This window comes from Oncorhynchus clarkii, chromosome 7 (genome assembly GCF_045791955.1).
Source record: "Oncorhynchus clarkii lewisi isolate Uvic-CL-2024 chromosome 7, UVic_Ocla_1.0, whole genome shotgun sequence".
In the NCBI taxonomy this organism is placed as follows: domain Eukaryota; kingdom Metazoa; phylum Chordata; class Actinopteri; order Salmoniformes; family Salmonidae; genus Oncorhynchus; species Oncorhynchus clarkii.
In genome coordinates, this window is record NC_092153.1 from 37,712,190 (window position 1) to 37,725,820 (window position 13,631).

Here is a 13,631-nt window from a genome sequence, read left to right on the forward strand (position 1 = left end):
AGTATTTAACTGGGTGACTTTCACTTACACGTACAGCATCTGTCTTCTTTAGGGATTTCTATACACTACAAACATACTGACAAAATCAATTCTCCTCTCAGGCCTTAGCAAGCTTCATATAATTCTGTGCCAGTTCTGTGTTGCTGTGTTGCTCTCATGGGCAGCGACAGGAGGGAAGAATAGGGAATGTACATTAGAGTCTGACAAATTATGTCCCAGAATTCAGAGCTACACCCTGGTCACTCTCAGGGGTGATACCAGCATATGATTAACATTTACAGATCACGTTGATACTCTTTGTGAGTCATGCTCATCTTTGATTGGGTAGGGCTGAGCAATGGCACAATAGTATGAAAAGGGTGCCTCTAACCTAGAGCCGGCCACTCAACAATGTGTAGAATAAAGAGCTATTTGTTCCCACATGGGCATTGTTCGTCTCTGCCTCCCTATTGTCCCTATTCTGTTGTTCTTCCAGGAAAGGATATCTAAGGTGAAAAATGACACAGGCATAATCCTCTATTCTGCACATATGGAATTGGTTGTAGATCCATTACTCACAAAATCAATAATGGCAGATGACGAGAAGAGAGTAGATTTGCAACTCACAAGACAGAGGCATCTCTTAAATCCTATTCGTCTGGTAATAGATTACCCCGATCCATCTCTCCTGACATCTACAAACACTCTCTGGAGAATTAGCTGATGCAAAATACCATCATTGGAGAATGATGGTTTACAATATTTTCATACAACAGTGAAGGAGTGTTGGTTTGTAAACTATTGAAAATGGATAGAAACTGGATATAAATTACGATTATCTGCTTATTTTAGTTGTAATGGTAGTTATTTAATGGTAGTTATTTTAGTTGTAATGGTAGTGGTGTGTATGGGGGTGTTTGTGAGTGCGTGCGTGTGTGCATGTGTATGTGTGTGCTTTCATGTGTCAAATAAAATTTTGTTTTTTTCAAGTGCTGTTCCAATAACCAATTGCTGTGTTCATGCAAGTGGCTGACTGTACAAATCACACCTATCAGTAGCTGCAATTTGGCAGTACGCCCAGACCGTGTATTGAGAACGAATGACCGAGAACGAACGAAAGACATCTCAGTTTCAAGGTCTCAGCTTAGAGAGGAGAAGCCTCGTGAGGTGTTGGTCTGTCACATGTTTTGAAACAATATTGGTCGGTCACATGAATGAAACAACACGGGTCTGGGTAAATATAACTTGTCTGTGTATAGCTGTATATAAGACAACTGCTGGGTCTGCCCAGGAAGAGCTCCTGATTGGCGTGTACCATGACGCTTTGAGTTATTTGGAACCTCACCAGTGCGCTGACAACAAACAATGATTCGTTTAAGATTGACTTTGAGTGTCCCTGTGTAAAACAATTCCCACAACACTTCATAAACAACAGGTGTAAACTGACAGTGAAATGAGTACATATGGGTCCTTCTCCACAATGGAGATATCTTTTTTTTTAATAACACAAGGAATAAATAAATAAAATAATAGCACAATGAATAACGTGGCTATATACACAGGGTACCAGTACTGAATCGATGTGCAGGGATATGAGGTAATTGAGGTAAATATACACATATAGGTAGGGATAAAGTGACTGTCACGTTCTGACCTGTATTTATGTTGTTTTTGTCATTATTTAGTATGGTCAGGGCGTGAGTTGGGGTGGGCAGTCTATGTTTGTTTTTCTATGATTTTGGGATTTCTATGTTTCGGCCTAGTATGGTTCTCAATCAGAGGCAGGTGTCATTAGTTGTCTCTGATTGAGAATCATTCTTAGGTAGCCTGGGTTGCACTGTTTGTTTGTGGGTGATTGTCTATGTTAGTTGCTTGTGTCAGCACAGGTCTCATTTATAGCTTCACGGTCGTTATTTGTTTATTGTTTTTGTATTCAGTGTTCAGTACTTTCTTTAATTAAATATTCATCATGAACACATACCACGCCGCGTTTTGGTCCTCCGATCCTTCTCGCCTCCTCCTCAGATGAAGAGGAGGACGACCGTGACAGTGACTAAGCACAGGGATAAATAATAAACAGTAACAGCAGTGTATGTACATTTTAAAAAGTTAGTGCAAAAAGGTTCAATGCAGATATTTCGTGTAGCTATTGGTTAAATATTTAGCTAACTAGTTAGCAGTCTTACAGCTTGGGGTAGAAGCTGTTCAGGGTCCTGTTGGTTTCAGACTTGTTACATTGTTAACGCTTGCCATGAGGTAGCAGAGAGAACAGTCTGACTTGGGTGGCTGATATTTGATCATTTTTAGGGCCTATCTCTGACAGGCCTATCTCTGACAAAACTTCAGACGGGCCTGGACATGTACTGGATTAAGCAGGGGGACACGTCTGGCACTGCAGGATTTGAGTCCCTGGCGGCGTAGTGTGTTACTGATGGTAGGCTTTGTTACTTTGGTCCCAGCTCTCTGCAGGTCATTCACTAGGTCCCCCCGTGTGGTTCTGGGATTTTTGTTCACCGTTCTTGTGATCATTTTGACCTCACGGGGTGAGATCTTGCATGGAGCCCCAGATCGAGGGAGATTATCAGTGGTCTTGTATGTCTTCCATTTCCTAATCATTGCTCCCACAGTTGATTTCTTCAAACCAAGCTGCTTACCTATTGCAGATTCAGTCTTCCCAGCCTGGTGTAGGTCTACAATTTTGGTCCTGGTGTCCTTTGACAGCTCTTTGGTCTTGGCCATAGTGGAGTTTGGAATGTGACTGTTTGAGGTTGTGGACAGGTGTCTTTTATACTGATAACAAGTTCAAACAGGTGCCATTAATACAGGTAACGAGTGGAGGACAGAGGAGCCTCTTAAAGAAGAAGTTACAGGTCTGTGAGAGCCAGAAATCTTGCTTGTTTGTAGGTGACCAAATACTTATTTTCCACCATAATTTGCAAATAAATTCATAAAAAAATCCTACAATGTGATTTTCTGGATTTTTTTCCTAATTTTGTCTGTCATAGTTGAAGTGTACCTATGATGAAAATTACAGGCCTCTCATCTTTTTAAGTGGGAGAACTTGCACAATTGGTGGCTGACTAAATACTTTTTTGCCCCACTGTATGCACTACCCTCTGTCGCCCTTTGAGGTCAGATGCCAAGCAGTTGTCATACCAAGTGGTGATGCCAGTCAAGATGCTCTCAATGGTGCAGCTGTAGAACTTTTTGAAGATCCGAGGGCCCATACCAAATCTGTTCAGCCTCTTGAAGGGGAAGAGGCGTTGTTGTGCCTTTTTCATGACTGTGTTGATTTGTGTGGACCATGACAGTTCCTTAGTGATGTGGACATGAGGAACTTGAAGCTCACGACCTGCTCACGACATAGTCACTCAACAGCCCCGTCGATGTGGATGGGGGTGTGCTCACCCCCCCATTTTCTGTAGTCCACGATCAGCTCCTTTGTCATGCTGACATTGAGGGAGAGATTCTTGTCCAGGCACCACACGCCCAGGTATCTGACCTCCTTCCTGTAGGCTGTCTCATCATCTTCGGTGATCGGGCCTACCACCGTTGTGTCATCTGCAAACTTATTGACGGTGTTGGGGTTGTGCGCGGCCACGCAGTCGTGGGTGAACAGAGAGTACAGGAGGGGACTAAGTACGCACCCCTGAGGGGCCCCCGTTTTGAGGGTCAGCATGACGGATGTGTTATTGCCTACCCTCACCACCTGTCAGGAAGTCCAGGATCCAGTTGCAGAAGGAAGTGTTTAATCCCATGTAATTAGCTTAGTGATGAGCTTGGCTGGAACAATGGTGTTGAACACTGAGCTGTAGTCAACAAACAGCATTCTCACATAGTTGTTCCTCTTGTCCAGGCGGGAAAGGCCAGTGTGGAGTGGAATAGAGATTGCTTAATCTGTGGATCTGTTGGGGCGATTTGGGAATTGGAGTGCGTCCAGGGTGTCAGCTCAGTCATATCCTTACATAGTCACTCCTATCATTGCCATCCTTACCCCCTTCCGACACCCAGGTGGCGATACGCATCTCTGTGTGCCTGGCAGATATTTCAACTTGGATGTCAGCCAACCACCTCAAGCTCAACCTTGACAAGACAGAGCTGCTCTTCCTACCGGGAAGGCCTGCTCGCTCAAAGACCTCTTCATCACAGTTTACAACACCACAGTTTCACCCTCCCGGAGTGCAAAGAACCAGGGTGTGACCCTGGAAAACACACTGTTGTTCTCTGCAAACATGAAAGCAGTGATTCGCTCCTGCAGGTTCAGGCACTTGTCCTCTCCCATCTGGACTACTGCAACTCACTGTTGGCTGCGTACCCCGCTTGTGCCATCAAACCCCTTCAACTTATCCAGAATGCTGCAGCCCACCTGGTTTTCAACCTTCCCAAGTTCTCCCATGTCACCCTGCTCCTCTGCACACTTCACTGGCTTCCAGTCAAAGCTCGCATCCACTACAAGAACATGGTGCTTATCTAAAAATAAAAGCAAGAGGAATTGCCCCTCCCTACCTTCTGGCTATGCTCAAAGCCTACACCCCAACCCGAGCGAGCACTCTGCCACCTCAGGTCTCTTGACCCCTATAGGAGGGAAGCTCCTGCTCCACCCAGTTCAAGCTCTTCTCTGTCCTGGCACCCCAATTGCGGAACCATCTTCCCCCTGAACCTAGGAATTATCTTCTGAAAATAACTGAAACCCTAACTCTACAAACATTAAATATTCATCCTACTTACCTGGTGACCTCCCAGCCACCCCAAATAATAGTAATAATAAGACATTTAAAAAACCTGAACCAACACTTGCACTTGCTTTGGATAAAACCGTATGCTAAATGACTAAAATTTATATGTAAAGATGGTGTTGATGTGAGCCATGACCAGCCTTTCAAAGCATTTCATGACTACAAATGTGAGTGCTATGGGGGGTTTGGCATTTAGACAGGTTACTTTGACATTTTTTGGGGACAAGGACTATGCATCTAGATTTTACAGACTGGGTCAGGGAGTGGTTGAAAATGTTAATGAAGACACTTGCCAGCTGGTCAGCGCATGCTCTAAGTACGCCTCCTAGTAATCTGTCTGAATGTGAATGTTAACCTGTTTAAAGGTCTTACTCACATCAGCTACGGAGAGTGTGATCACACAGTTGTCCGGAACAGCTGGTGCTCTCATGCATAGTTCAGTGTTGCTAGCCTCGAAGCGTGTACATAATATTATCTCGTTTGGTAGGCTTGCGTCACTGGACAGCTGCTGGGTTTGCCTTTGTAATCCGTGGTAGTTTGCAAGCCCTGCCACTTCCGACGAGCATCAGACCCAGTGTAGTAGGTTTCGATCTTAGTCCTGTATTGACTCTTTGCCTATTTGATGGTTCTTCGGAGGGCATAGCGGGATTTCTTATAAGCATCAGGATTAGTGACTCACTCCTTGAAAGCGGCAGCTCTAGCCTTTAGCTCAGTGCGGATTTTGCCTGTTATCCATGGTGTCTGGTTGGGATATCTACGTACAGTCACTGTGGGAACAACGTTATGTGCCTGTATGTATCTTGTTGTCTGTGTGTGAGAGGCTCTCCAATGCAGCAAGCTTCCCAGAGGCAAGGCAATTGGGCAGATTTGGCATACATGGCTGGCAAACACAGAGCTTAACCCTGATTACATGTGTCCTCACTGGGGACAAACAGACACACACAGGCCTACAACAGTTATTCACTGACGCTAGATCCAGACAGCCTAAGATAACCATGTGCACCCCATGTTGTATACATTTTACCATCAAGAAGAATATTACATTGTCAAACCAACATCTTTGTGTAGTATTGTTTGGATGTAAAGAGATGCTTCAATGCAGCTGACATATTACAACATATATGATTCAGAATTGTTGTGTTGTGTTGAACTGTACAGTTCTTTACCTAAGACACCAAGCATAAAGGCAATGGTATCTGTAGGAAATTCATTGTCTAGAGTGGCAACAGACAGTGAAATGATCGAAACATGGGTCAGCAGCAACAGCAAAACAGTATTGTGTCAAGTCTGTGGCTGGGATTCAATGCAAGGTGCCTTATAACACACGGCTATAGGTAATTCACGTTTGAGCCGACATATTTACACGAATGCAAACGGCCCAGAAAATGCCTTTGAAAGCCGCATTGTCGGCTGTATAGTGTGCTGCTCTATAATGCACCTTGGATTGAATTCAGGACTGTGTCTTCATTGACCTATAGTCCACAAATCAATAGACTGTGCATCTTCAAAGGGTGCAGTGTAGTGTTCTAAAAAGCTTAAAATAGCTTGAGGCTATACGATACCCCACTCCGCAAGACGTGTTCCATTCAAGGCTACTTGTGAAACATTACAGGAGACAAACTATAGTTGTTGCTGAGCAAATCAAATCCAGCTGAATTGCCTCTGTCTGATATCCAGTCACTTTACAGCCGGCCTGAGGCCATGGTAGCCAATGGAGTTTGGGATCTGACCAATCAAATGACTAATTGTTTTACTTTACAGATAGAAGGAAAATGGCTAATATAGACATAGCTGCTTCCACCATGCCCTCTCTTTTATCGATATATGACAATCTGAACAGATAAGGAGAATTATATAACAAATAAAAAATTATTACATTAAATTATTCCTGCAAACAAATGGACATTATACATCACAACTGATCATAACAGTCCTAACAGTAATTCCCACAGGCTATATTCCAAAACTGTATAATAGCTTACTGTCCTTGTCTCACTCTCATCTTGTTCAGTGGCTGTATGGCAAAAGAGACAAGAAAGAGACAAGAAGAGAAAGCTATCCATTCTATCTAGGTCAGTAGTATCTACCTCAAGCCTGCAGGTACTGCAGGTACACTTACATTCCAATTTCTGCATCTCTGCAGCTCAGCACTGGACAGCTCCGCTTAGTTAGTCGCAAACCTGAAGCCCCAGATACACACCGATTTTCAGATTCCTAGGACAAATCTTCAAATGACAGAAGAACCATTGTCATTCTGATTCATTTATAATAAAGAATGTTCATTATGAAAGTTGTCCCAAAATGACCTGAATATCTATACAATCTGCTGGTTATCCTTAACAGGGAGGAAATGAGAGTGAGGTAGAAAGTCTTACCAGTCTAATGTGATATTTGCACTGGCTGGGTGACCCATCCAATAGTCAGGCTCGTAGGGCTAACGTTTCAGTGTCGTGGTAACATCCCCTGAATTCTCCCATAAGCAGAGACTGCAGTCTCTCCTCTCACTTCTCTCCACTGCAGCAGAGCAGGGCAGTACTCTCCCTCTCTTTCTAGCCCTCTCTCTCCTGTACACACCGTCTCCCCCCTTTCCCACTCTCAATCAAATACCCCCCTCTGTCAATTCTCTCCTCCCTCACTGTCTCTCTCTCAACATACACAATCTCTCCAAATGTCTCTCTATTTCTCTCTCCCTCTCTCGCTCTCTCTTTCTCTCTCCTCATTTGTGATGCTGCTCACACAGTATGCTACGCATCGGTCTAGCATCTGATGGAATGGCCATCGTAAAGGATCAATATGCAAATCCACTTGTCTCTGTTCTTAGGGGTTGTGGAATGGCTCACTGATTTCCTGATAGGAGAAAGGAATCGAAGAGGGAAGAAAAGAGCGGCATGGAAGGAGAGCGACAGAGACAAGAGGAGAAGAGGAAAAAGAAGAGAGAGGGGAGAGGGAGGGAGATAGGGGTGAGGATATAGGGAAAGAGAGAGAGAATGGGGAGATGAGGGATGTGGTTACTGCGTTTTTTTGAAAAGGGTGCTGTTTCTAAACTATTTAAAGTTACACTGAAGTTAAAAGGGTAATACCATGCACTGTACTGTGTATACCAATATTTCATCTTCAGCATACGACCATTAATAAATATTCAGTCCTCCATCTGTAGTGTTTGATATGCCAGACTAGGAGTATAAAATCACTCATTATAGGCCAAGAAACCCCTTTTACAGTACCTTTAAAGTACCAGTCAAAAGTTTGGGCACACCTACTCATTCCAGGGTTTTTCTTTATTGTTTACTATTTTCTACATTGTAGAATAATAGTAAAGACATCAAAATGATGAAATAACACATATGTAATCATGTAGTAACCAAAAAAGTGATTAAACAAATCAAAGTATATTTTATATTTCAGATTCTTCAAAGTAGCAACCCTTTTCTTGTTTCATGTTTCTGTGGCTGTAAACATGTCACCTTAACTTTGAACTCTCAAGTTATTTAAATGCGCCTTGAGGTTATTGTCCCCACAGTACATGACAAGAATAGGAGTAAGTAAGTCTGCCCTACAGTATGTGAGTCAAGATTGTGCTTAAACTGATGGTGAATTACATGTTGTTTTGTTTTGTAACACAAGGCAGTTTTGCATACCTCATCCACTCATCCATTTAACTCCAGCTGAAATAACCATTCCAACATATTGTGTCCTTTCATTTGTACAGCAAAGTGGCAACATAACAGCAATATTCATGTTCTAACAGATGTTGCCATTTCCTTGCACTCTCATCCCCTCTAGTTTGAGTCAAATCCTCCATCAGCATTCCAGTGAGGTCTTCTTGGTGGAAGAATCCTATTTCTGCTCATTTCCAGAACTCTCACAAGGCGCCTCCTGAAAGAATACCTTGGCTCCATCCGCGTTAGTGTGGAATTGAACAGCTGGTGAAAGCCAGGCCACTTAGCGGGGACTGCTATGTCGCTGCTATGTTTCAGCGTGTTATGACTCCTTTTCACCAGATGGGGGCAGTAGTTAACTCACTGCATCACTTTATGCTAATCTGCACTGTGCATGGTTGGTTATGGCCTTGGCTGGAGGAAGTAATGTTGTTGTTGTGCTGCGTTCCGATTCACTAAACCTTCCTTACTCCTCTTCACCTCCCTACCCTCACTCCCTACCCACTTACTCACCCCCCCCCCCTCCCCTCATGTATTTAGAAGCATTGGATTGTGTTTTTGCCCTAGCACTGCACAGCTGATTCAAATAATCAAAGCTTGACGATGAGTTGGTTATTTGAATCAGCTGTGTAGGGGTAGAAGAAAAAAAAAAATAATGCACCCAGGGAGGGCCCCAGGACCGAGTTTGGTAAACCCTATTTTGAGGGAGTTCCCAACACTAGTCTATTCCTTTTAAATCGATGAGATGGAGTGCACACTTTGGGGAGGAGGGGAGGAAATCAGGCCTCAGCCAGGCTCTGGGTAGAAGTTGGCCATAGGCACAGTTCTAGGATCAGTTTACTCTCCAATCTTAATCGTGATCCGTTAGAGGGAATGTGTTTAACACAGGTCTAGGTACAGTTTACTCTCCTATCTTAAACCCAATCCATGAGAGAGCGAAATGTTTAACACAGATCTAGGATCAGTTCAGTCTCCTATCTTAATAACAATGCATTAGAGGGGGAAACATTTAACACAGATCTAGGATCAGTTCAGTCTCCTATCTTAATCCCAATCCATTAGAGCAGGAAACGTTTAACACCAATTGCGGCACATCATTTGAAATGTGAAGCAAGTTACAGGATGTTCTCCTTACTATGAACAGTTTCATTTAGACCCTTGTCAAGAATGTATTGCCTTCAAATAGCCTAATGTATAGACAAGGGATGAGCAACTCCAGTCCTCAGGGACCTGAATGCTGTCAAATCAAATCAAATTATATTTGTCACATGCGCCGAATACAACAGCTGTAGACCTTACAGTGAAATGCTTACTTACAAGCCCTTAACCAACAATGCTTAATGAGTAAAAAAAAAATGATAAGTAAAAAATAGAAAATAGAAAATAAAACTAACAAATAATTAAACAGCAGCAGTAAAATAACCATTGAGGCTATATACAGAGTCAATGTGCGGTGGAAAAGGTTAGTCAAGGTAATTGAAATAATATGTACACTACTGTTCAAAAGTTTGGGGTCACTTAGACATGTCATTGTTTTTGAAAGAAAAGCAATTTTCTTTTGTCCATTAAAATAACATCAAATTAATCAGAAATACAGTATAGACATTGTTAATGTTGTGAATTACTATTGTAGCTGGAATATCTATAGTACATAGGCGTACAGAGGCCCATTATCAGCAACCATCACTCCTGTGTTCCAATGGCACGTTATGTTAGCTAATCCAAGTTTATCATTTTAAAAGGGTAATTGATCATTAGAAACCCCTTTTGCTCTTATATTAGCATAGTTGAAAAATGTTATGCTGATTAAAGAGGCAATAAAACTGGCCTTCTTTAAACTAGTTGAGTATCTAGAGCATCAGCATTTGTGGATTCAATTACAGGCTCAAAATGACCAGAAACAAAGATTTTTCTTCTGAAACTCGTCAGTCTATTCTTGTTCTGAGAAATTGAGAAATTGCCAAGAAACTGTACAACGATGTGTATTACTCCTTTTACAGAACAGTGCAAACTGGCCCTAACCAGAATAGAAAGAGGATTGGGAGGCAGCTTCATTAAACAGTACCCACAAAACACCAGTCTCAACATCAACAGTGAAGAGGCGAATCCGGGATGCAGGCCTTCTGTTGGAGTCGTGCCTGGCCATGCAGTCATGAGTGAACAGGGAGTACAGGAGGGGACTGAGCACGCATCCCTGAGGGGCCCCTGTGGTGAGGCTCAGTGTGGCAGATATGTTGTTCCCTACACTTACCACCTGGGGGCGGCCCCTCATGAAATTCAGGATCCAGAGGGAGGTGTTCAGTTCCAGGGTCCGTAGCTTAGTGATAAGCATTGAGGGAACTATGTTGTTGAAAGCTGAGCTGCAGTCAATGAATAGCATTCTCACATAGGTTTTCCTTTTTTCCAGGTGAGAAAGAGCAGTGTTGACTGCAAAAAAGATTGCATCATATGTGGACCTGTTTGGGCGGTATGCAAATTGGAGTGGGTCTACGGTTTCTGGGATAATGGTGTTCCATAAACTAGTCCGTTGGGAAAGGCAAAAAGTATTGTCTTTGTGATAACAGCAGGAAAATATCATATTAAATGCAAGCATTTTTTTTCAGAAGCTAATTAGAACATAGTGTCCACTCGGGATAGTTTTATCTAACAACCTGTTTTATCTCTATCACCTTGTTCCAGTCCTGCACACATTGAATTGCCATGGGGGGAATTCAGACCAGAGTTAGGAAAGTGTAAATGGAACATTATTACCTTTTTGTGCCCTTCTTCTGTACTCGTATTCTGAGCCAGCGCCAGCAAGGTACGCATTTGGGACGGAGATCAAATAAATGGACGTGAGAAGGAGGTGAATCTACAGACACATCGTATTCTGACCTTGACTTAATTTCCTCATAATTTCGTCAACTTTACTCTTGAGGAAGTGATGAATAATGTCGAGCAACCTGTCGGTTCAAGTGGAAAAACATCTAATAGATTTTTTTTCCCATTCTCCATTCACTGTCATTTACAAATTGATAAGGGCTATTGATAAGAGCTACGGTAGGTCAATTAGTAATCAGTTTGGATAAGGGGATTGTAAATACAGTGCCTTGCGAAAGTATTCGGCCCCCTTGAACTTTGCAACCTTTTGCCACATTTCAGGAATAATTTTGCACGCCCAATTTTTCAGTTTTTGATTTGTTAAAAAAGTTTGAAATATCCAATAAATGTCGTTCCACTTCATGATTGTGTCCCACTTGTTGTTGATTCTTCACAAAAAAATACAGTTTTATATCTTTATGTTTGAAGCCTGAAATGTGGCAAAAGGTCGCAAAGTTCAAGGGGGCCGAATACTTTCGCAAGGCACTGTATGTATAGTAACACTGTTTTAGATCTATTTTACCTTATGGTGGTTGGAGACAAATGTGAACCCAGTCACATGGCAGCAAACTGAAGCATATCAACATGACAGGTAGGCTGTGTGTGCCCCTTCCCCACAATGAAGTGCTGTTATGCAGAATTTAAATTGCATGGCCTTATATTTTGCAGGGATGAAGCGTGGAGACACGAGCCAAATGAGATGACAAGCCAAATCTGTGCAGTGACAGTCGGGCCAAACGTACCTTTTGTGCGTTCAAGAATGTTTTTAATTTCAGCCTTCTTTAAAATAATTTGTATCATGTTAAATATTTGGCACGATCGGTAGCTATCGTCGGTAATACTCACACACATTCTTAACTGTCACTTAAGTGTTAGTTCCCTTAAATGTTAGGCCTATATTTGGCATCATCCCATTACATCGTTAGTTTCCCTTCCTTTCCTCTGTCATGTTCGTGTGGTTGATCCTGAGGGTCACTAGCAATAGTGGATCACATTTAACATATTACAAGTTGTTCAATAATTTTGGACTTGTAGCCCACTTCATGGAATCATCATGGAATCAGGCTCCAGGTTTCAGCCTGGCAGTTTAAACCTGGAGCCCGATGGGACCGTTGTCGTATCAGTTACATGAACGGTGAGGATTAGGGTAAATTTATAGGACTATTGGTCAACACTTACTGTTAGAGTTTTCTCCCCTTTCAATATTTAGAGATGTCGGATCGGAATTTGATCAGATGTTTAACTTGTAATGTATTTGAGGCTTCATTTCCAATTAGAAATTTCAGACTTGATTTTCCCTTGTGAAAAATCTAACAACCCTAACACAAATGTGACTTGTTTCAGGAAACTGTAACGCTCAATGAGTGAATAGGTGTGGAGTCAGGCGCAGAGAGCAAAAGGATGCGGGAAAAACACGCTTTAATGTAAATCACAGAAACAAAATAGAAAACAATAATGTGAAAAAATGAAGGACAGCGAGAAACCCGAAATGCAAACACAAACCACTCTAACACATACAGACGAACAAGCCCGCACAAACAGAAGCGGGCTGAACGAACTTAAATAACCCCACCCTAATAACCAAACAAGAAACAGGTGAAACCAATTAGACAAAACCAAACGAACACAGAACAAAGGATCGGTGGCAGCTAGTAGACCGGCGACGACGACCGCCGAGCGCCACCCGAGCAAGAAGGGGAGTCACCTTTGGTAATATTCGTGACAGAAACTAGGTGTATGTTCACGTGTTACTACTCCACATGAGGCAATTGAACGTAAAACTTAAAATAAATATATATAAATCAGTTGTTTGGCAGAAATGCCTTCTGGAACATTAGAATTGTCATGTGCCTTAATAGAATGTATGTATGCCATCTGTAAACATGAATAAAATTGTTCAATTTTGAGCCTAGTTGGTTATGCCACGGAAAAAGTCAGGAACCTTCCCGCTAGCCATGATTGGCTGAGATAATGGATGGGCTGGACATGCCGAGACATGAGTTTGGATTGGTATGCCATGTAGCACGCTTCTGTCTATAACATGAGCTGGTCAGTATGTGTAGGCAATCCTTTCTAATTCATTTTATTTATTTAATTAAGCAAGTCAGTAAAGAACAGATTCTTATTTACAATGACGGCCTACCCCGGACAATGCTGGGCCAATTGTGTGACGCCTGATGTGATGCAGCCTGGATTTGAACCAGAGACCGCAGTGACACCTCTTCACTGAGATGCAGTGCATTAGACCACTACGCCACTCAGGAGCCCAAAAGACATGTAGTAGAACTGAAAAGGTGTTGCTCTCCACTTTCTGGAGGACCGAGTTTTGAAATCAGTGGAATGGCCGGTGGAATTAGACTATGGTAGCTGTGGAGATGGAGAAAATTCTGGCGTTTGA

The 13,631-nt window shown here is 42.5% G+C and overlaps 1 protein-coding gene across 4 annotated transcripts in view; it reads right to left on the reverse strand.

Annotated features, from left to right (window-relative positions):
• LOC139414215 (synaptotagmin-2-like) overlaps positions 1-13,631 on the reverse strand; it is a 75,821-nt gene that overhangs the window by 20,413 nt on the left and 41,777 nt on the right. The window contains exons 1-2 of one of the 4 annotated variants that reach the window (XM_071162106.1): positions 7,091-7,170; positions 6,835-6,940 (exon numbers count right to left, since the gene is read on the reverse strand). The exons of the other annotated variants lie outside the window; for them this stretch is intronic. The gene's annotated coding sequence lies outside the window, so the exon portion shown is untranslated. Of the gene's footprint in view, positions 1-6,834; positions 6,941-7,090; positions 7,171-13,631 lie in introns of those variants that run through there. 4 annotated transcript variants of the gene reach the window in all.